Genomic DNA, 24,321 nt, shown 5'->3' with positions numbered 1-24,321 from the left:
ACCCAATATATTTCTGAAACGACATTATGCCCGATGACCAGGCTACAAGGAAAAAAGTGACGTATCTTTCTGTGTCAAACATCAATATGGTGGCCCTTAACCATCCATCACTGGGCATCCACTTCACAGAAATGCTCAAATCTGCTCTTAATAACCCATAAACCAAGTGTTGCAGACTGTCGGCAGGATGGGACACAGATTTACTCTCTCTAGGCTAGACTGTTTCGGTATTCCAGGAAGTGGCTGGACTGAGATGCCAAGCCATCCTGCACATGCTCCTCTGATGGTTTCTGGATCCAGGAGCACCCCAGGTACAGGCTGCTCTTTCTCTCTGAACGGTGCCTCTCCCTAAGAAACTATCTTCCTCCTCTGCCCCCAGATACCGCGATAAAGTTTGGATGCAGTATCAGCAGATGGCTGGCATTCAAGATTTTTTTTTTTAATTTTCTTTTTCAAATGAAGTAGGACACAGATGGTGACGTTCCTGCTTTCCCAAAGCCTGGAACATGAACATAGACCTGTCTAAGCTGGGAAGCTCAAACCCATAGTACGTTTCTGTAGAGCTGCACAAATTGCTGCATGGATCAGTTCAGCCTGAAGCAGTCCCACACGTGGCAGTATTTCCCCTTCCCTGCTTTTATCTGAATGGGAGGTTTTGTTCTTCTTGTACTGACCTCACTACACTCGATACCTGTTAGCAACATCCTTTCAGAAGTTCAAACAAGCTCTGTAGAAATTCCCTGCCACTGTAAGCAATACACAAGTTACCCCAGGTAAAATGCTCACTGTACTGTTCAAAAAATTCCCACATTTGTACACTTACACCACCTCATGCAAGGTGCTGGCTGCCCACCCGTAATCTCCAGATTCTGCAGCTCCCACAACTTCTGTCCATACTGGCAGCTCCATCACCTCCAGGCCAGTGGCGGTGGCACTTGGCTCACCACATCCCACTAGGCAGTGGCTAGCACTGGAAATGATGGCAAGAAGCCTACTGCCCCCTCTCCTGCAGGAACTACTAAGTGAAGAAGGAGCAAGACCTCCCAACTCCATTTCATCAAGAACAAACCTTCCACAGTGCAAAATTAGTAAATGCTGACTATCAACCACTCCCTGTTTGGGACAGGGAGCAGCAGGAGAAAGGATATCTGGCTCTTACTTGAGAGAGACCCCTTAATTTGGCAGCAGCATAAGATGCTGGAAACAATGAGGCCCTTGCTGTTCCTGCACAGGCAGGCTGGTGTCGTGCAGAGGGAAGCAGGAGCAAGCAGATACATAATTCTTCATGGTGTGAACCCACCATGGTACCTGACTCCTAGGTAGGGCAAATGGGTACCAAAGGACAACGGCAGCTGAGAGCTCCCCTTGCAGCAGGGTCATTCAGAAAGACGAGTTTGCAAAACCTTTCCTGGTCCCTCACAATGCCTCAAAGTGAAAGTAAAACTCCTCATCTTACATCTGAATGTTACCAACCATTGCTGTGTACTGTTACTGTACACATTTATACAGTATCAACTTCAACTTCTACATAAAAAAAAAAATTCCTTAAAAAACCCCTCAGAAATAAACGAACCCCTCCCATCATTTCTTTCCCCATATTCCCCATCAGATTTTCTGGCTATAAGTGCAACATTAAAACAGAGAGTAAACATCAAAGAAGTTAGTATCTCTGCTTGGAACAGACTTTTCAAAGTGTGTCAAAACACACTTTTCATGGAAGACCCAAGCAAGGAGGCAGACTTTGCATGAAGCCTTCAGTGAGCACAGACTCTGGAAAAGGAGATGTCTGAGCAAGCGAGCAACCTAAGGCTTATGGCAGTCCTTCCATCTTCCTCTCTGACCTCTTCTAGGGAAACACTACATTTGACTTCCTCATGTGCCTGTTTAATCAGCAATGTGAAACTTGCACAACCTTACCGGCGTCTCTGTGGTCTTCCCATCAGGGCAGTCGGTAGAAACACACCCCAAAGGAGCGGAACATTCATAAGTCTCCCATGCCCACGGGATGGAAAAGCGAGCGGGGAGAGAACAGATGAATGTTAATCTCTCCTTGCCGCCAGCAGCAGTCTGTACTCTCCCACGCAGACAAGAGGGAGGCTGTACAATTTGTTGAGGCCAAACTGTCTGGAAAAATGCAGAGAGAGAAAACTGATGGCAAATTCTCTTCTCTATCTCTTCTCCTACTGTAGGGAAAGTGAAAGTCAGTCACAGAGTTGCTGATAGAACGTGAGACCACGGGGTCTTCAAGGGGCTGCTTTTATGCAAACCACAGTGCTGGGCTATGCAGGACTCTGTCAGTTCAACATATTCACTGGCTGAAATATTCTGCTCACACAGGGCATGCACTGAGTTCTTATGGGAAATACTTTCATTGGCAGATTAAGCTTTTTGTCTAACCATAAGAATACAAAAAGGACCTGACACCACTCCATTACAGGTGTTAATTCACAAATGTATGACTCTCCTCCAGCCTACATGACTCCAAAGACCTACTTCCTAACCATGAGTAGGTAGCCAAACAGCACATGAAATACTGAGCTTGGAGCAGTTGCCACCACAGACACTTCTTTAACTGATCTGTGCCTCAAAGGTGCCTGTCAGTGCTGTACATGTGCCAAACGAGAGCATGGGGTAGAAGCTCCAAGCAGGAAACAGAAGCTTGTCTTAGATTAGCACAGCTCACTCAAGTGTAGTGCTATGCTCAGATTTGGTTTTGATTTGCAAACCTTGCTGTCATTGGCTAAGAGGACGTTTCAAGTTTTGTTAAAACAAAAGCCAAAAAGCTGAAACAAACACACAAATGAAATTACCCTGGCAGCAGTAGGTACCTTAAACACTATGCAAGAGGCACATTTCTCAAACCCCATTTTACAGCTTGCTTTTCCATCTCCCCCTCCAGCTGAAGGCAACCTCTTGGATGGGCACCTTCCAGGACTCCAGCAAAACATATTCAAAAAAGCAGAGAGAGCAAAATGAGAGTCTCTCTGTTGCAACAGTTTGAGACACCATCCACCTCTCATCTTTATTGAGAATCCTTCCCCATCAACCCCAAATACATACCACAAATTTGTTGTCTGTTGAGGTATCTTAGAAATAAGCCAAGGCCAAGACCAACCTGGCTCCAAGGAAATTTCAGATGGTACTCTGGTGAGTTGGTGGCATGTTTCCAGTTCTCACCACTAATTCCAGAATTAAGAGTTCTGGAGTCACCATATTGCCTGAAGACAGTAGATCCTACTCTCAAACACACGTGCCAGCATTGCAGACGTGGTTTTAAATATTTAAATTATTTAATTATTACAATTCCTGTCCAGCAGGAACCACTCCAGAGGAACCACTTGCTTACTCTAGCTCACAATGATCACAGTAGCAGAGACATACTGCAACCAGCATCTTGATCAAGGGCAAGGGGAAAGTTCTTTGGGTAATCTAGAGGAGGAATCTGAACCTTAAAGGGAAAACTCCAGTGAAAACAAGGAGGGGGGAAAAACCCCACTATTTAATGTTAGCATTTATTAATGTTTAGCCTTCAACTGTGGATAAACAGAAAAGAATCTCTCTGCCTGTGTGCATATTTAAGACTGTTTACACATGAAGTCCAAAAGGATGTCCTCATTTTATAAATAATTTGATCTGATGACTACATGAGAAAAAAGTGCAACTTAAGGCTACATACAGAGGCAAAACACTTGGCTACTAATGTCTAAATGGGGGGCGGGGGGGTGGACAAAGACTAAACATCATAGTCACTAAAACTCAGCAAATGGTTTATAGTTGAAGCTAAGTGCATAACATAGTGAACATTCAACACACACCAAACTGCTACTCTCCTTAAACTTTTGAAGCTGTGCTTACCAGAAAGTCATTTAAGTATTCAATATGAGAGTCTCCTAAATGTAAACACTTCCTCTGCTACATACCTGACCACGTAAGCCATCCAGCAATGCCTTACTCCTCCCATGAGGCAGGTACATCACCTCAGAAAGCACACTTGTGGATCCACAGCATCAGGAGAAGCTGAGATTTCTTTCTCACAGAAATGAGGAGAGAAGGTCCTCAAAAGATTTATTTTTTGAACTCAAAGCCTGTGGTTTTGTTTTCCTTTCTTACATGCTGCTGTACACATAGATGGCTGTAGTTACACGTGTGTGCAATTTGCTTAGGATCAATCACTCTGCATGTCAGTTTTAGGGGGAAACAATGCACACAAGAAACTATTATCCTACAAAGAAATACTATTTCCAGGTAAAACTTCTTCTTCAGTTTAGCTGAATGCACAAACTTAGATTCCAGATTTTTTTCTCAGCTGAGAACATATAAACAGCACTGTAAGAATACAGTCAGTGGTCTCCAAAGAGGAGCAAAATATTAGCTACCCCAAATTTTTCATAGACTTCCTAAACTGAAAAAATAATGGGATTTTTTTTAATGTTCTCTATGTGCTGGGCAAGCCATAATGCCAGGTCATACTCCACATAAGCTGCCTCTTACTTTAAGCTCAAAGCATGCCCTTGTGCAATCAAGAGGCCTGCATGCAGAAGAAAGGAACAGAGGATAAAAAAAAAAGCAGCACACATGTAATTTTGGTGTAGCAAAATTTTCTGTAACCACTGATACTGTATATACAGTATATGATACTCGCTATCAGTAAGGAATATCGGACAATGAAGTACAATTCTGTGCTTTTAAGAAAAACTACATTTCTGACCGAGAGGAGCAATGAGGACTGAACACCATTTAACTTGAAATCAGCAACCACATGTGGTAAGAAAGGTCTGCCAGGATGTGATCTTTAATTATGACTTCATCCTGCACAGCTCACTTGAAAAAGGATCAGCTGAGACATCTTGCTCACAGCCGCTCCTACAGAGCACAGCCCAACCAAAGAGAAGACCAGGGCATCACAAATAATAGTAGAAGAAGTTTTCCCCACAAGTAATGAGGTATCCCTTATAATTCAACCCTATAAAACCAGATTTGTCAAGTTCTAAATTAGGTTGCAGAAGTATTTCATTGCACCATAAATCTTCCTTACATCTTCCTTAGTGAAGATGCCTAATAATTTAATATGCCAAAATTTTATTTTTTTTAAATCTGGAACTCATCAAAAATTGCCTGAAATAGGCATCTCTTTTACAGTTCAGATTCCACAATGCAACTGATTTGCATTTTTTGCATGGAAAATCGCTTGCAAAATGCATTTACATGTAGACTACCAAAGGTTGTAATTATCTCTCTTGGGTTTCTTAGGTAGGTCAGTGAATATCCTACAAAGGCTTCTGTGTTATCCCATGATATTCATTCAGCATCATTTTTTTCAAAAGCAGTCCAACCTCCTTAAAGAATTACACCAACAAGTAAAATCTTAAGAAGAAAAAAGTGGGTTTCCAGAGTCAGAAACTTTCAGAACTTTTTTCCTTACTTTTTATTAAAAATTTCACAGCCTTTTTTTGCTGGAACAGATTACTTCACAAGAATGCTGAATTCTAACTGCCTCATGTCCTTCCTATTTCAGTGGATAACATGCACCTCACATAATGACTTGAAATAAAAAGAAATAAAAGCGGAAGATATTTAAAGGGGGGGTTGAGATACTGCCAGTACTTGTTATAAAAATTTCTAGTTCCCATTCCCTCCCAACTAATCAGGTCTGTAATAAAAGAAACACTATTTCAAAGCAGTTGCCATGTCTGTAAATGCCAGCACTATAAAAAGTTAAGAATATGATCACATCAAGAGCTTTCAAAAATACACAATTTTCCTCATGAAATAGAGATGATGAAAATGGCTCTAGAACTTTAAGATTGCTCAAAGTTTGAAAAAACAGTGATGTCATTATTTTCCTGCTGCTTCTGAGAAGTTTACATCCTTGCTTCCTGCTGCCTCGCTTCACTTTTCTTAACCCAAGAAAACACAAGACAGGCACCACAGCACTGCAGTGCTGGGATCACTGGAGGAAGTCAGGACAAGTCCACTTTACATCTCACCAAGCCTCCCCTAACAGCAATTCAATAAAAGTTGCACTTCCAGAAGGTAAAATAAAAGGTGAACTGTCCTTTTATTTGCTATGTCTCTGTGAGTACACAGTCTATCTTTTCTTTCCCCTGTTCAGTCAAGGGTCACAAGCAGTGTAAGAAGAAGCTAATTCGTGGTCCTGATCCTGCAAAAGCACATGAAGAAAAGGCCCCAGAAAGCAACTAAGTGGAGTATGCAGCAATTAAGACGTGTTTCACTACTCTGCTTATCGCATGACTGCACTCCCTGGCATGGAGTCTTGATACAGGGCTTAAGTCAAGATAGTGAATGTCACAACCATTTCACAGCCTGCTGTCAGATCATAGAGACAATTTTAAAGACAGAAGAAATCCAGAAAAAAAGTGGGTTGTTTTTTTTTTGTAAACTCCAAATGTTTTACACTGGGGCAAGGCATTAATAAAAATGTTATTTTAGGTAACTGGCTGACTCATTTTTTGCTAAAATTAAAATTTAGCAACCAATTCCTAAAGAGCCAGGCAATCTAAAAGCAGTTGCTTGCAAAAAAGCTGAATTCAGACTATCCAAGGAGCTTCCCAACCTTGATTTTTAGGCTAACCTACAGACAACCCTGTTATTTCTCTCTTGATTTCCACACTGAGACAGTGAGAACTTCACTTTCCCCTTTACTTCATTTACCAAACTGCTACATTTTCTGTACTTCACATTTCGCTCAGAGGTGCTCAGGCTGGCGTGGCCCCTGGAGAGTGAAGGCTGGCTGGCTGGTGGGCTTCTCAGAGGCTGGGGCGGTGGGGGATGTTGTATTTTGTTTTTTCAAACACTGGGACTAAGACTGGTAATGGGAAACTGTTTAGCTAACTGTTTGTCCCAGCATTCCCAGGAAACTGTCTGTCTGAAAAAGATATCTTTTTAATTAAAAACAAAACAAAAAAGCCCCTAATTAAACAGTTTGTCTAAGATTAATGCCCCAGCTAGTTTTGCCACAGTTTTTAAGAAATGGGTTGACTCTTCCAGCCAAGGAGGAAGTGAGGCCAGACCCTGAGAGCTGTTGGGCTGATACTGATTTGCAAAAACTCCATGAAGACCAGCAAAATTATTCTGCATTTATTTATAGCTCCACCAATAAATGCAAAATCTGGTAAAAACGGTTTTCAGATATTGAAACTGTACAAGCCATAAAAAATTCCTTCTAGACAATTTCTGACAATTGAATTGCTCAAATAAAGAAAGAAGCCATCTCAATACCTGGTTTTCTAAATTTGCTTCCCCAGGCATCTCAGCTAATTCAGGGCATCTACATTTAAAGCTTACTTCTGTTATTCTACTCTCTGCTTTGTCTTTCACAGCATCTGTAATTGTTTATATACATTAAATGGATATTAAAATTTGTTTGTTTTTAAACAAATGACCATATAAGTAATACAAATAACTGATCTTGCATTATCAACTCACCAATACTTCAAGCAAGGATTTTTATTCACTTAACACTCTTCTTTAAAACACACACACATATCCCAAAGGAAAAACACAAAAGAAAATACAAAGTCTTCTCCTTAAGAGTAATATTTACTTACTAAGAAAAATTATTTCCCTTAACTGGAACATTTTTATAGCTGGGAAAACAATGCATAAAGAATTTACTAGATTCACATGCTTGTACATCTATTAGTTAAAATATTTCCCAAGAAGTTTAACTAACAGTTATGTCTAATGTGCACAGTCATTAAATACTGATGTACACAAAATACTACAAACAAAAGTATTTGTATAAACAGCAGAAGAAAGATAACCTGTTTATCACACAGGTTGATTTTCTCACCAATCATTCAATTCAGCTTTTATGGCATTACAAGTCACAATATAAATCTTTAACAATCACAGCCTTGATTAGTCTTTGTACCTGACAGACTTTGCATCTACTACTTCCAGTGCACTTAGTCTTGATTTTGAAATCAAGGTACACCAACTAAATTATTCAAACCCTCAACACTGACTAATCCCCTTCCTGTTTTCCAATGACCAGAAATACCCAACCAATCTCCAACATCTCTTCCCAGAAGCATGCTTTCTAGGTTTTCATATACAATAAAAGCTGGAACTTGGCATAACTTTGATAACTGCATTTTCAAATTAAAAGCCAGGAAATTAGTCATGGTAGGGCAGCATCTCTAGGGGACAGTTTGGGTGGCCACCAGCAAGATGGGTGTGGAAGGCTGTGTGAGAGGGCAAGATTGGTATCTACCACTTCCTCTCTTCTGCCATAAGCATCAGAAAAGCTGAGAGTCCTCCCTCACCTACTGTGGGCTCAACCCCAAGCACAGGGGAGGGCCAGTGCAGGCATTCCCACATCATCTTGAGAAAGGGTAAGACCAACAGACCTGGTGGGGAAAACTCCACAGTTTTTCCAAAAAGCCAAAGACACATAGTTTTGCCAGTTTGGCTAAATAGCGACTTAAGTGTCTCAAGAGAGCCGCTCTTACAACAGCCAGACCTCAAAGTAAAAAGGATCACACTTGCAGGAGGACAATCCTTTCCAGGATAGCTGTTTGACTCAGCAAGGTCATCACAATATCCTAAAACACACCACCTCCTCACTGTGGCAAACTCACAAAAATGGCTTCACACCACCCCCCACCCCCAATGGGGAAAATGGGACAATGAGGAAAGTGCCCCAAATTGCTCCAATAGGAAAATCTTGCTAGGTGGACTGGGGGCTTTCTTTAGGAGCTGGCTGACGCCCCAACCCCAGCACAAAGACTGTGACCCAGACGCCAATGAATGACCAGACTCACCCCAAAAGCAGATGGCTAAAAGCAGCGCTCTTTCCCTTAAAAGGAACTTTTAGAAGTAGAAGCAATTCAATCCAAGAGATTTAACCTGTTACACAAAGTGTGTACCAGCTGCTCACAGCCAGCTCCGTGTGCACCTTGAAGGTGCACCACTCTCCTGAAGGACAGCACCGACAACCGCCAACACTCCATAAGGATTCTTTTACTACCATCTGCAAAAGGTCAGTGTTGCAGGCAAGGAGACAAACATCCTGCTAGACTGAGGACATGTCCATCACTGGGAGGAAGGGGGAGAAATGGAAACTAGTGGCCTGAACTATAGGATATTCAAAGTCTGATGACCAGCTGCTCTGCCTACCAGGGAATCAGAGCCTGCTCTGTGAGTATGGCACAGTGAGAGGAGAAGACGCTCATTTCTCTTCAAGGACATCATACTTCTTAAATGATCTCAGGCAGCCTCCACATCGCTGCAGCATCTTGACTTCACAAATGCCTTCCAAAGGCTGCAGCTTAACGCTCTGGGTTGTGCTGCCTTCTCTCATTTGTCTCTTCCCACACCTCTCACTAGACTCCCCTCCTTACATCACAGTGTTTGGCACAGGCCTGGACACTGTGGCACTTCCCAGCACCACCGAAGAGGCAAGGGAGCCAACAGGCCTCAGCAAGCCCAAGGGGAGGAAGCAGAAGGAGGAGGAGCCCCCCCAGCAGAAGAGAAGAGTTGGGAAGACAACCTTAGCTGGCAGCAAACACAATTTGGCCAAACCTAACTCACCTGCAATCCCATTTTCAGTGGGCTGCTGACTTCAGACTTCATGGGAAACTCCATTTTCCTGAATGATGCTCTTCTGCTTTATCCTCGTTAACAGCACTTGCTTATTTTTTTTCAAAAGCAGAGATGCTAACCATCACTTACGCTCAGGGCTGTACAACACAACTAGAGGCTTTCCTCTGCCACACTGAGAAACACCTTACAGAAAAGATTTTAGCTGTCTGTGCTTAGCAAAGTAAGCTTTAGTGGTTTCCCTTTAGCATCTCCACCATACAAGCTACACAGGTTAGAGCCTTTTTTCTGAAACTTCAGACGTGTATTAACAGTGAAAGGGTACTGTTACCAGATTTGCTGTTTTTAAGCTTGCTGGGATCGCTACTCCACATAGCAAGGAAAGAGGAAAATATTCGCAATCAACATCAAGAAGTAAGCTAAAACTAGACAGTGGATCAGTAAGAAAAGGAAAAATGATGAACACTGCAGGAATGAATTGTGTTATTAAGGCGTAGGTACAGACATGACTGCGTGACAGGGTGCATAGGTTTGCACAAATGTTCGGTGGAGTTTCTCATTTGCCTTCTGCCATGCTCATTGACGTAGCCTGCTTCCATGGTCCCTACCAAGAGCCATGCTCTCCAAAAGCCTGCATTGTCTCCTGGAGAAGGAGAAGCCTACTTTTGGCCCAAATAAGAGCTCGCCTTTTTTTTTTCTGGGTATTTTTGCAAATAAATAAAGGGTGTTTCCACTAGGAACAATTTTATCCCACGATAGAAGATGGTACAACACAAAGCTATACAGTGCCATTTGCATTTTAAACTCAACAGTTTCAAGTTCAAACTTCTTCAGCTATTAAAAAAAAATTCAAAAGCATGTTGAATGGAGGCAAAGCTTACACTCCAGATACACTGCTTCTGATATTTGAGAGGTTCAGCACAGACACTATCCCATAAACTTTCCAGCTTCGTATTTATGAGCACACAGACACATTTATTTCTTTGGACAGAAAAGATGAAGTAGATGACCATCACATCACTGGTGAAAACTGCCATGTCATAAAATAGCCCACAGCATAGAATTTATAAGTTCCTGTAACCAAGCAGTATGTGCCAAGCCAGGCAATCCTGACGAATTTCGTAAGAAGCCTATAGACTTCTCAGAAATAATTAATTTGCTCAGATTTGCATCTGCACAAAGACATACATACACTCACATTTCTGAGTGAAAATAAATTCTGACTTCTTACATTCACATATTTCCCCTTGAGGATAAACCTGTAAGATTATTAACTATAATAAAGCTCTAAAATGGATGCTAAAATGGTGTTTGAGGGCAGCATCAGACACTCCAAAAACATGTATAAGCTAAACTCTAGTGCACTATATAAAGGCAAGTTTCAGCTAGAAAGCTTTACTGTGATTTGTGGTACTTTAAAAGCACTCTTGTAACAATTTTAATAGTTTAAAATATTGGAGTTTAGTCCCAAGGAGATGTAGCTAGTGCTAAACTGCCATTTTAATGGAATTTTTGCACCCTCTCTCTATGCTCTACTTTATAAATAAACCTCTAGACTTTTTATTGATTTCTTTTAACATGATAGATTGAGCCTCTCTAGCAGAGAGGGCCAAAGAACAGCACACAAAAAATTAAAGGTTCACAGTTTGTGAAAGGGACAAAAATAATAAAACCCCCACGAGAAAACAATTACAGCACAATGCATATATGCCTGTGTTCACTGCTTTCAAATCTGCCTTATACATGCATATATATATATATACACACATATACCTCCCAAGACTTCCTCATTAAATTTACCATGAGAAACTGGTAAAACAACGTCACATACAGTTGTATGATGTGCTGTACATCTCTTTCAGTTACAAAGCCTAAATTTCAGTGTGTCTGACTTGAGCTGCTCGTGTGCTGAAGCCATGTAGGACACGCCATCAAAATTATTTCAAAGATTCTGTAGTAGTCCAAGGTCGACGTTCTGCAGATGCAGAAGTAAGAACATCCAAGAAAATTATTTTTTTACTGTATATATAGCATGAATGAGGGTAAATTAATACAATTAGTCAGTCTTAGAGGGTCCTGTGCCAGACAGCTCACCAGGATACTGTCCCGCTGACCCAAATTCTGCAACCAGCTCTGCCCATGTGAGCACTGCCAAGTGCACTTGTGGTCAAGCTGCGAGATCACTCCTCCTACAATCCAGCTCAGAAACATACTACAGAAACAAGCCATGGTAGAATAAGAGCTTACTACCCCTGTGCATGGGTGCCCACCCACAGGAAGGAGAAACTGTTAGTTTTCTGACACAGAGACAGACCTACTTTAAGTCGTGTGATCCAATTCTCAGTTGCCAGCATTATGCAAGGGATAAGCAGAACAGCTCATACCAGAGGTTTCTTTCTCACATAAGAAGAACATGAAGGACAACCAAACAAAAAGGAAACAGAATACTGGCAGCAAACTAAACTAGGTAAGTACAGTCAAAAATATTTAGCAGCTTTTTGTCTCTATTCTGTTTAGGTTATCTCTCCTTACTGCCCCGTATTTTTTAAAATTTGGATCCGTTCACTATGTGACTAGATTAAAAAGATTCCTTGAACACATGACTGTGCAATATGATTTAAATTCTTTGCAAGATCTCACAAACTCCTGTGTGCTTAATTTTAGAAACAAGGACAACAAAAAAAAATCAAAAACCCAACAACGTCTGCCATTTCCATATGTGCTCTATATTTTACTAGTTCTTTACCAGAAATGAATAAAAAAAACCCCCAAACTAACAATCCCCCCACAAAAGAATGTTAGGGGCATTATGTCTTTCGTGACACTTTGAAATATAAGGTACTTCTGACTTGTTGGCCACTTAGACATCTGTTACACCCAGCTCTAAGTTTCCCCCAGCTGAAACACAGAAGGAGCGGTAATTCAGAGAGCTATTTGTGAAGATGTAAAGATGATGTGACAGCAATATCATGGATACTGGGGGATTCTGGTCATGCAATGCCCCAAAATGATTTTCAGTGGACACAGCAGCATCATTCCAAGTCCAGAGCGACTTCAAGTCTCCCCAGATGGCTGTTTCTCAGATGATGGACGGAGATTCAGCATCATCAATTACTATCACAGCAATGATCCATGGGGACCAGTTATGCAACCTGAACAGCTCAGGATGCTTGACAAACACAGGGAAAGGCAGGTTCAAAGAGTGGGAGTCTGCCAGACTAGTGATTTCATGTCACATCTCCAACCAGCCCTATACCACCCAAGTCACCAAGCAGGGATGCAACACATGTCCAATTCTGTTTCTGGAGGCTGGTACACACATCAGAAGGGACTCTGTGTTTTCCCTGATTTAGCCAAACCACATATAAAAACCCAAAACTAGACCTCCTGACTAGTTCTTAAAGGTCACATCTCTACAAGTGGATGGTGGAGCTGAAAGCTCTGCTACCAGCCATGCTGCTGCTCTGCAAGGAACACGACCTTCAGAGGACAATGCTTTCAACCTGGCCTTTTTGCTGGTGCTTAACTCACACAATTCTTTAATCTCATTAAGCATCTGATTTTTAAATACAGCTCTGCCTTGGCTCGCAGGCACCTGCTACTGACAATTATCAGAGAACATATGTAAGGAAAAAAAATAGCATATGGCCATACAAATAAGCAATGCAGCAATGAAGTGCTCCTTGCAAGCTCTGAAAGAGACAAGTAATTGCACCAGCTCCATGGCACATGTGAGCATGACCACTCAAACACGAGGGTCACACCAACACATGCCCTCCCACCACATCCCTCAGCCCTTCCTCCTGCATCCCCTTGCTCTTGACTACGGCAGAAAAAGAGACGTAAAAAAATACAGAGTGTGCGAAGGGCTATCCGTAACTTCTGCATGCAATGAGCAGAATCCAAAGCTGCTCCTGCAAGTCTTCCTGCTGTAAGTACCTGGAGGCCTCCTTGCCTTTCTCCTGGGCAGAGGGCCGCTGATTGAAACATGCGACAAGCAGGGAAATCTCTCCACATCCACCAGAGTGTCAGATGAATTTGTTTCACTTATTTTTGGTGGTTTTTTTTAAGTTATTGGGATGAGTCCCATCCCCATAGCCTCAGCCCTCCCAAAATAGTAAAGATAAATTACAATGCTGTACATATAGGACATTATGGCTGGAAATTCAGCAGGAGAGATAGAACAATGCTTATCCCTTTGCTTTGTCTCCGTGCACATTGGTACCACCACCAGCTCGCTACCAAATCTGCTGCACTCAAATGCACAAATTAAACATCACATTTCTCCCTTTTCTTAATGTATTTATTTTTCCTCTGGGAAGTGACTTACTTTAAAAATTGCTTTATGATTAAAAAACACAGCAATCAACTTTTCAAAATGTCAACTTTAATTTGATTTCTGTTTCCCTCCTCCCAGGTCCTCAGGCTCTCACAGGAAACCCCCATGCCTCCGTTTCACATTTTGCCACAGCTGCAGCCCTACATCAACCCCAGAAGGGTAGCTCCTAAACCTGGGGATTTCTGGTAGTGATGAGGAGCTCTCTACTCCCTGACACAGAGCTCAGCTTTGCACGTGGGACATTCAGCCACAACGCAAGAGCTTTAGTTCAAAACCTACTCAGTCTCACAAGGGCAGGCAGGTTTTGACCTGTAGGGCTATGGGGACATAACCTACCCAACCATGTGCCACAGCAAACTCCTGACCTGGTCACCAGAAGTGCCAAAAGGCACAGTGCCGTCCTTTGGTTGCTTCCGCTGCAGCAGGGATCCTGGGAACACCATGGCATTAGGGGGCCACCCAGTCTGGCAGCACGCACAGCAAGGAAATGAGCTACATTCCCACCAGTTTCGAAAGGCTTTACACCAGATCTTCAGTTCTCCTCGTCGCACAAAAGTCAGAGCATTTCCGATTAAGTTATCGATGTGCCACAGTCAGCAAAGGAAGACTCGCAGCACAGAGCTAATGCTCAGTTAATAACCCAACAGGGAGGAGAAAAAACCTCTGAATTTAGCATGACTGATGTAAGCTGTGATGTCATTTCCACACATAGGCTAGTGAAAAAAAAAAAAATTTAAAAAAAAAAAATCTTTTTTTTTTTCCAGATCCAAGATACAGAGGTATGTAAATTGTTTGGCTTCCATTTCAAATAAACAGTGTGAGATAACCCCAAAACTTAATAATGCTTTCAGCCCTCACTCCTGCTCTTCAGAAGACTCAAAGCCCTCAACAGGATCAGCTCGCTGGGAGACCAGTGAGCCAAACCACTTGTACAGGCACGCACCCTCAGCACCGTCCCACCCAGCAGTGCCAGCAGAGTCTGGTTCTCACTCTTCAACAAGATGTTTGGTTTGGGTTTTTTATTTTGGAGGAAGTAATTTTAAACAAAGTATATATAAAAAAATCTTGCTCTAGCAGCTCTGAAGGATTTTTTGGTATGATTATGGCTGAAATGAACTATTCTCTAAGGACAGATTAAACAAGCCAAGCAAAACAGGTCAGAAGATCAGAGAGAAAGGGGATCTTAGAATTATGAAAGATGCTCAGCTAAACTAACAAAAAACCAAAAAAAATACCCCAAACAAACACCCCCCCTAAAAACACCTCCAAACAAACAAACAGAAAAATTTCAGCCAAAGAGATGAAACTGCTGAAAGAACAATCTGAAAGTCCAAAAAAAATAAACTTACTAAATTTGGGTAATTCAGGAAATGCTGCAGAATAATTTTACCATTTTTTAAAAATAATAACCTTTTTAAATTAAGCCCCCCACTTCTTCACCCCACAAAAAGTAACTTCTTAATAGAAACTCTGCTGTAAGTGCCGTGCTTACCTATTATGCCAGTAAATAATTTAAGAACTTGAGAACATTTATAAGAAAATTCAACCTGCAGGGTAATTTTCCTGAAACTTCTGTTTGGCAAATGAAAATAGTGTTTTCAACAGATGAATACCCTTCCTTGTAAATGTTATTCTGTTGCAATCATGTAAATTGGTGTTTTACACAAATGCAGCTTGAAACCTACCTACTGAAAGAAAAGCAACCCGAGATAAAACCAACCTGCACAGAACAGAGTAGAACAGTATTAATAACATGTAAGCACAGGTTTCTAAATAGTAAAAAAAAAGTTGTTGCATAATTTATTCATTTTCCTACTAGTTTCACAGATGAAGATAGCAGCACAATGAGATAGCCAAAAGATTATTTTTGCCTTCAGCTTAGTAATTTACAAGCCTTTGAGTTTCACTGTTTTGTTGTTGTTCACTGGGAAAATACTGTGGAAATAACATTTACCTGCATTCTCAGTCTACAAAGCTTGCTAAGTGCAGCTCCATAGAGACACATCCCCACCAAACACCGCACAGATTTACTGTAAATTGGTGACTAATCCTTACAGCTACCCTGTACGTGTATCACTGAGTCAGCTTGAAAGTTTGTTCATTCACTCAAACACCACTTCTTCTATTCTCCTCTCTCTCTCTCTCTCTGATCAGCAGGCAGGTCTGAAATCTGCCTTTCCTCCTTTCAAGGAGAGCTTCTTACTGCCTGAACAAGTGAAAGGTGCAGGTACAAAAACTTGCTGCTCTTGCAGAGGATTGCCCTAAGAAAACGCACGTTTGCCTACACAACAGCATAAAAACAAACAGACCAAAAAAAAGAAAGCCCTACATTTTCTTTCAGCAAGAAACTTCTGTGTATGCAAGGAAGGAGCCCAGCAGGGAGGGGCTCTCCAGGGGGCACAAGCTGACCCTGCTACTGGAAAAACTTCCTGGTTCCCACATTTGGCAATCTAACATACAAAGCCTGTGAGAAATGGCCAGTTTAAGTTTCGTTGGTAACAAAAGCAGTAGCAGAACAATGTAGGTACATATTCTAGATAGCTCTAATGGCCACATATGACTTTTCATTTGCTGAAGCCTAAAATAAGATGCCCCACTCTTTTGTTCTCTTTATTGGTTTCTTGCAATTTACATAATTAGCAGTACAGATTTTCCATAAATAACCTGAAAGTAAAAGTTCTACCTGGAAAGGGGAAAAAAAAAGAAAAAAAAAGAAAAAAAAAAAAAAGCTGTTTATGCTAAGGATAGCGTGGGACTTAAATGTAAGGATTTTCCTTACATAACTGAAGCCCATCATCCATTTTGTAATTATGATACTTCAACTAGAAGAACACAGAGTAAAATTTATTTTTAAAAAAGTATTTACAGAGTAAAATAACTACAACTAGGAGCTGCAGTCATATGCAGACCCAACCTTGCTCCTTCTTTCAGTCACACAGGTAGTTCAACCAACTATAGTAAGAGCAGGCATTGCTACAGATGACTAAAAATTGAAAGAGCAGGTCCCACACTGAGCACGCAATCCAACAGAAGCCTTCCCATCAGCCAGCTTTATGTAGTACTCTATGTGCCATTGCCATGTAACGACTGCACTGCAACCTTATTAGTTTTGGACCACTGCCTACTGGCTGAGAGGTGGCCTTTAAAATCAGATGAGCCCATGTTATTTTAATGAACCCCTACTTTAACTAACGATCAAGTAGTTAGCCGAGGGATCGTATGCTGACAGACTTCCAGCATCAAAGTGCAGCTCCTTTCATAAATTAGAGCAATTCTGTGGTATTAGTCTATCGTTTATATATGTGCATGCAATGTCCAGATTAAAACTTCTGAAAGTTGGAAATCGTTGAAATAAAAGTCTGCTAAGGCTTTATTTTATCATTCCCACTCATGTTAAGCATTACCTTACTATGCAGGCAACCGCATTTGGCTTAACTTACATTCTTTTCATTAACAAAACAGTACTTAATCCAATGTCTTTTTTCTGTGCACCTCCCTTTTCAGGTGTATTATTTCTTTAAAGTTGTTTTCAACTTCAAAGACTAACTTTTTACTACAAGCAATATAGGAACTGTAAAATTCATCCTCTGCAATGTATCTTTGGTTTTCAAGCATATAAACGGTGAAATCTTTTTTCGTTTTACCTGCAAGGCATATTCTCTTATTCATGCTCTTTCATTATAATAGCAGCAGCTTTAGAAAAGTATTAAAGTTTATTAAAAACCATCTCTTTCAAAATTTCATAGTCCTAAAAAACCCTTCTTTTCCTCACGTGAGAAAAATTTTGCCTCTCATTTTCTAATTTTATCAAACTCATACAGACAGCAGCAATACTTTTTCCTTATGATCCATGCTGCTCACATACCAATTTACTGAACTCTGACAGCATAAAACAAGCTTAACTGACAAAAAAAACCCACAGAGAATCACTGTTCACCATCACAACTGAGAAGCCTCTTCAAGTCTTGGAAACACGGCATCAATGGAAGAATGAGAGAGAATTTGCCTGCCCATACTTCTGCAAATATTTTGGCTTAGAGGAATTACTGCCACCTTAAATGGAGATATGCCCCTACCATATTCAGAATATGTGTTTAACATAATTATGAATATGAATCTCATTTCTCCACACATAAATTGCCTGCTAATTTAGAAAGCTCTCTCCACTCCCCCGCTCAGTACCTGATGCTTTGCCATGCAGACTTATTGAAACACACGGCAATGGTTTGCAGGGCATTCCTGTGGATGGGGACAGAAATGTCCTTAGTGCTAAAATGCTTGTGCTCAGAGACACCTTCTAACAAAGCAGATACTTGGTTCCTACAGCCTGTCTTACCTTGGCATGATCAGGAGGGTGAAAGCCGTTCCAGACAGAGGCAAGAATGCCATTTTTGACACTCAAATGCCTCCACGAAAAACTGCATCTTGCCCTGTTTGGCATGCTCCTGCTCGCAGCAAATGTGTTGCCAGACAGAGTTAGAACTTCAAACAGCTTTGCTCAACCCTTTCAAATAAAGTATCCTGGTTCAGCATCTCCCCACTAAAGCTCAATCTCTGAGATGGTTTTCCACCTTATTTTTGCCAGGAACTCATTAGAATATCACTGCAAGTACTTGTTTATTATCATTGCTCTGATGCTGAATTCACGTTTTTACAGTGATCAATAAAAACTAAATCAGCTCACTACACACTCAGCCCACACATGAAGAAAATTAATTTAACAAGATCAAAGTTGTCTACCTTCTACCGCTGTAAAATCACAACCAGCCTGATGTTTTTTGCCAGTTATCTTTGAAGAATGATTGGAAATGAATAAAAAATCATTCTGGAAGCATATACTGAAATTGCAGATCCAAAACAGAGATAGGAGGACACATGCAAGCAATCACATGGGAGACCTTTGCTTGAATTTGAACTGTGTGGCAGGCCAAAGCATCAGTGCTATTGGAAAGCTGCACCACTCACTGTGGCTGAACATTAACTATTTTTGTTTCATCAAGACACGTAAGGGTTCCTCTGCAACACTGAAAGTAAGCTTTTGAAAGGTAATCCAAAAATCCCCCAAAATCATGCTAGTGAGTTAACACCTGAACTACTTCCACACATTTCCCTCCAAATATACTAGTGGCACAAGCAGGAACAAAACTGTTGCGTTCAGCACTGAGCTGTAAGTGGTGTGTACTTGTGGTTCAGGTGACTACAGGCTCAGCTTTGGTAATGGCCACAGAGCTCACGGTTATTTCAAGGCCCACTGTGGCCTAGGAGACACTGAAGATGCTTTCAGCCTCTAAAAAGAGTGCAACATGCAGCCCTCTCCTTGCTGAGAGCAGCAAGGGGCCAACTCAAACACCACCACCTCTCTGCAAGGTAAGCCCAGCTTCCAGGTTCCGGATAAAACAAAAAATAAAAGAGGCAGACCAAAAAAGAAGCAATTGAGATTATGTTTACAAAACTTTTAAGTCAATATCTTAAATACTTCAGGGCTTTGGCAGCCTGCATTTTAGGGAAAAGAAAGTTCAGTTTAGCTATGTAGGGTCTTCCAAGTATTCATAATTGTGAACCATGTAAAGTCTTGTCAGCATCCATTTTTTTTATTTAATACACTGCTACTGTTGCTAACAATGCTAGTTTTAACTTCACACAAAGAGCAAATAGGTAGCAAATCTCCTTGCAAAATAAGAACAGCATTATTTACTAGTCGGGGTTGTTTTTTTCTGGTACTAACAACATCTTCCATTAGGACATCTTCTCCACCAGCAGAAAGAGAGAACAAGGTAGCAGCAGAATGAAGCACTGGTGGTACAAGTCCAGGAGTACAAGTCCAGCACTGCCAGCTCATGCTCCCACACCCAGTACCTACAGACACTTGCCAAAGAAACTCCATTTACCTCCTTCATGAACTGCCACACTGTCTGAAAGAATAAATAGCTTTTAGTCTCTGATCAAAATGTGTATTAAAATCACTTCATCTTATGTCCCCAAACTTTCACAGATTTGAAATACAGTATTTTCTAACCTGCAGTATTTAAAAATTGTATTCAAAATTAAAGTACATGGGATCTCTTTTGGAGAAAAAATGTTATTACATATGGATAACATACTTCATAATGTATTTCCTGTTCCCCAATAAACTCTATTCAATTCTGCCTGGAGAACAGAGGGCTATTTCAAGTTAGACAAAGCTCTAGCAGCATTCATTTAATGAGGACCTACTTAAGATCATGCTCTTGCAAGAGTACCCATATGCATTAGAGCCACAGGACAGCAGGTTTACCCTACTGACCTTCCAGGATTGTAGTGGGTGTTCTGTTAAGAAAATGAAAGAAGTTACTATGTAGGTCAAGTGTGGAATTAAAAAAAAATTAAAAAAAAAAAAAATTTAAAAAAAAGCCTAATGTAGCTGTAACTGGCATAACCCTCCAAGTGTAAATAGAGATCCTTCCAGGAAAATGCACTTTCTAGTTCTGATTTGGCATGTGAAACATGACAGTACTGGGAAAAACACTTTCCTGCTAGTACAACTGGAACTCAGACAGTACCCTCACCCACACAAAAGTGCTGCAAAACCCCTCAATGCCCTAATAATACTCACTATTCACTGGCAGAATTTTTGGTTTACTGGGGAAAATGCATTTAAAGTAATATCTAAACACATCAGCATTAGCTATTTTTTTGGTCTTAAATATAAAAACTAGAACACAGACTTCCTTCCTATCCACCCTCATGCCCCCCCAAACACACATACACTAAAAATATATAAATAAAGGAAATGAAACTTCCCCATCAATGAAAATTGGGGGGGGGGGGGGGGGGGGGAAGAAGAGATGAGGGAGTAGAGAACAAAGACAAAAATTACTTATTTTTTTTAAAGACAGAGAACTGCAGCCATTCTTAAATTTTAAACTTGCTTTGCAGGGTTGGGTACTTTTTTTGCAGCCTGATGCTAAAATTATTTAGGATTTGACATTCACTTAAAAAGAAAGTACCTGATATAAATTCTGCACCTCAAATGGCCCCTGTCCTTTAAGAGTCCTGGTAAGCCTTGTTCTAGCCAGATGGCGTGAACAAAAACCTCACCATCAAGGGATCTTTCAAAAAGGAGGTGCTGATAATTTAACATTTAACTTACACCTACCTGTTTTGCTGGGGCAATCCTTCCCCAAACTGTATTTTTGCAATCTTTACACTCCAGGGTTAGCTGGAGTAAGTTTTAGTACCTAAGTCTGAGTTTTTCCTTTTTTACTGAGCATAAGACTTTTGACGGGGGGGTGGGGGGGAGGCAGGAAGGAATCATAAAAGACCATCTACAACAATCTTGCTTTGCTATAGTTGCAATGAACTTTAAACATGAAGAGAAAAAATGGCAAATGAAAACAAAACCTTGCAGCTCTGCAACTCAAGGACATATCACAATGCGGGCTCTATAAAAAAAATCTTACCATGAGCAGTTGATGAGGGGAGGGAGGGGAAAGACAGAAACCATTTTCTTGCTGAACTAAACAGACAAGAGAAAATTTGTGACAAGACCCAGGATGGCTGCTTTAGACATTGGTGGGGTATGGAAACTCGGCATTTGTCACCTTGTGCCTGGGAAGTGAGAACAGCCCACCTGAGCAGTGGATGGGAAGCCGAAGAGAAGAGATTCATCTGAAATTCTAACAAAATTTAAACTGTAAATTGGAGAATGACAAACTAAAAAGAAAATTAAAAAAAAAAAAAAAATCAACTACATTTTGCATCTGCCTCATATCAGGATTTTGGGTCTTTCCAGAGTAAATTATCAGTCAATTATGAAAACTTAGGTGGGCTGTTTGTGTGTGACACATTCCTCTTTGTTACAGAGTAAGCTGAAACCACAAGACTCATTTCACTCAGAACCTCAAAATATACCTAGTGCTACAGGACTATGCCAAAATCCTGCAACACCCCCACTCTAATGCAAAGAGTTTAAACTTTAAAAAAAAATAAAAATAATCAAAACATGATTATATAGTAATAGGGCATATATTTAAGACCATGTCCTGTGCTCCCCAAACCATTATCCTCTCAAGAATAAAGTAACATAAATGACATATTTTCCTTCCATTTTCTGTGGCAGCAGGTTGTAACCTGAGCATGTTTTCCAGTTTTTCCCCACACAAATCAATGGTTTGGGGCTTTTTTCTGCTGCTGTTTTGACCACGTCCAGGTGAGCCCACATGCCCCCCCATCATGGAGTGGGCAAGCCAGAAAGAGAGAAAAGAAACTGCTATCAGAAACACTGTTCCTTCTGCCCACAGAAACCAACATCCAACAAGGAACGATGTCATTATGACTTGCTGGCCAACTGTGTCACCCACTTTGTCCTCCAGGCCAGCCTGGATAATACAGTGGCAGCAGCAAGGAGATGATGCTGCAAGAGCCCATTCTCAGCATTTCAGATCTAACAGGAGATACTCCCACAAGCTCCATAAGTTAGCTTGGTGCCTAAACGAATCCTGCTCAAAAGTATTTTCAGTGAATCTCTTAAATCTGTTTGGTTTCAAGCAAAGAGCTGTTAAAGACAAAAAAAAACCAAAAAAACAACCCAATAAAATTGTTGCTATTGTTCTTTGAACAAGGTTCAGACCTACTCTTTGAAGGAAGAGTCGCCTTTCTTAAAATATATTTGAATGTGCTATTTTCATCTTTATCTTAGAAGGCCCGATTTCCCCTCACAGCCCTGCAACTGATTACAGTAATAAGTTTCTCAGAGATGGACAAGTTAAGAAGAGGTTTTATAACTTCACATACAGCAAAACGTATGGAATTTGTTGCCTTCCTTTTTCTTTAGTTTTGAATGCAGCCCCCCCCTCCACTCTCACACACAGTAACTCTACCCTTGTAAGCAGTGCCATGGAAGTCAGTGTGACCACTTGAGCTCCTCACCTTATGTAAATAACCACGGGTGTGGCAGCTACTCCAGGCAGAATTCATATGTGCACCACGCTTTTGCCTACTTCCTTCAGGTGGAGGGCAGGCAAAAGGATCCGTTAATTTTAGGGACAGAAAAAATTGCAATTCTGATGATAATTTTGCACTGGAACTATGCACCTCTCAAATGAATGCAAGGGGAGGAAACAAATTGTTTTCACACCAACCATTATTTTGTGCCTGTCAAACGCTGCTTGTTTTTTTAAAAAAAACCAAAAAACAAACACATATTTCTAAGGAAGCTGAAATGAAACTGCCTTATCTCACAGTTATTACAACACATAGTAAGGAGGCACAATGCAGGGCCCTTCTTTTTTATACTGTCCCATTACAGTATTGGCAAAGGGAGAGAAGGGCCTTCTCAAATACTTGGCTGAGTAAGTTTTTAGGTGACATATCCCCCACTTGATTTGAACAAACAAAAAAAGTAAGACGAAAATATTCAGAGCAAAATATTAACTTACTGCTTTAGGAAACCTACAGTACTTTACAGAATTGCTCTTCTTATACTTTTCTCACGCTCCCTGCCAGATGCCAAGTTATTAGCCCAATTTATAATAGCAAGCCTCACTGTATCACTTGAAGAATTAAAATGGCCAGAAGAGAAGCAACAGAGTTCTGAGTTTAAAATCTAAGAATTCCTTTTTTCTATCTAAGCTAGTTGAGCTGTATCCAAAAGCAAAACAAACCCAAAACAAAGACTAGCTTTATGGTCTTAAATGAATACTGGAGGATTCTCAATAGGCAGGTCATCATCAGTAACATACAGGTTGAGAAAATGAAATGGCTTAGGCATGGACACTTCTTCAGTCTATCGAAATACAACATGAGTCAATATTAGGTAGAGAGGTTAGTCATGCTGTGGCTTATTTATGCTCATGTTGGCCCATGATATTAAACATTGGAGGCAGGATACCTGCCTATCTACCTGTGGCCTCATCCCTCTTCCCCAGAGAGGGATGCCAACAGCAGGACATAAATTGATATAGCAGCACGATTAAGCTCCGCTCTTATCGTATCACCAAGAGGCCAGTTCTCCAGTTCACACTCAGGCCAAGTTTCACAGTGAAGTGCAGTACTTGTATTTGAGTTTTTTTGGCTTTTCAAGGTACATGGGTTTGACGACCACACCATAGGGCTGCTCAGGTCCTCATAGAGGTCTTCAGAAACACAAGCTGCTAATAAATGGTAGAACATATTTGTTCCAGAGTGTTCATCTGCACCGAAACTTTTTGAGTAGGCTATACTTAAGCTTTTAATTTTTCCCAAGTTTATCAGAGTATTCTCTACAGAAGAAAGAAAAACGCATAAAACACATTTTCCTCATACAAAAAATTACTTATCTAAATTCTAGAAAAAAGTCTTATTTTGTTGTATGCAAAGCTGCGTAGTATGCACGCATAGAGCACTATGGAGCAGGCCTTCTGTTGTTATATGTGTGCCTTGGACAACACTTAGAAAAAAGG

General features: G+C 40.8%; 1 protein-coding gene across 8 annotated transcripts in view; it reads right to left on the bottom strand.

Annotated features, from left to right (window-relative positions):
- Positions 1-24,321, bottom strand: part of TRERF1 (transcriptional regulating factor 1) — a 98,752-nt gene that overhangs the window by 72,369 nt on the left and 2,062 nt on the right. For 3 of the 8 annotated variants that reach the window (XM_023922781.2, XM_023922782.2, XM_023922784.2), the window contains exon 1: positions 1,918-2,124. The exons of the other annotated variants lie outside the window; for them this stretch is intronic. The gene's annotated coding sequence lies outside the window, so the exon portion shown is untranslated. Of the gene's footprint in view, positions 1-1,917; positions 2,125-24,321 lie in introns of those variants that run through there. 8 annotated transcript variants of the gene reach the window in all.

This window comes from Cyanistes caeruleus, chromosome 2 (assembly GCF_971803275.1).
Source record: "Cyanistes caeruleus chromosome 2, bCyaCae1.hap1.1, whole genome shotgun sequence".
Taxonomy (NCBI): Eukaryota; Metazoa; Chordata; class Aves; order Passeriformes; family Paridae; genus Cyanistes; species Cyanistes caeruleus.
Note: the sequence above shows the minus strand (reverse complement) of the source record. Positions and strands in the feature narration are given on the sequence as shown.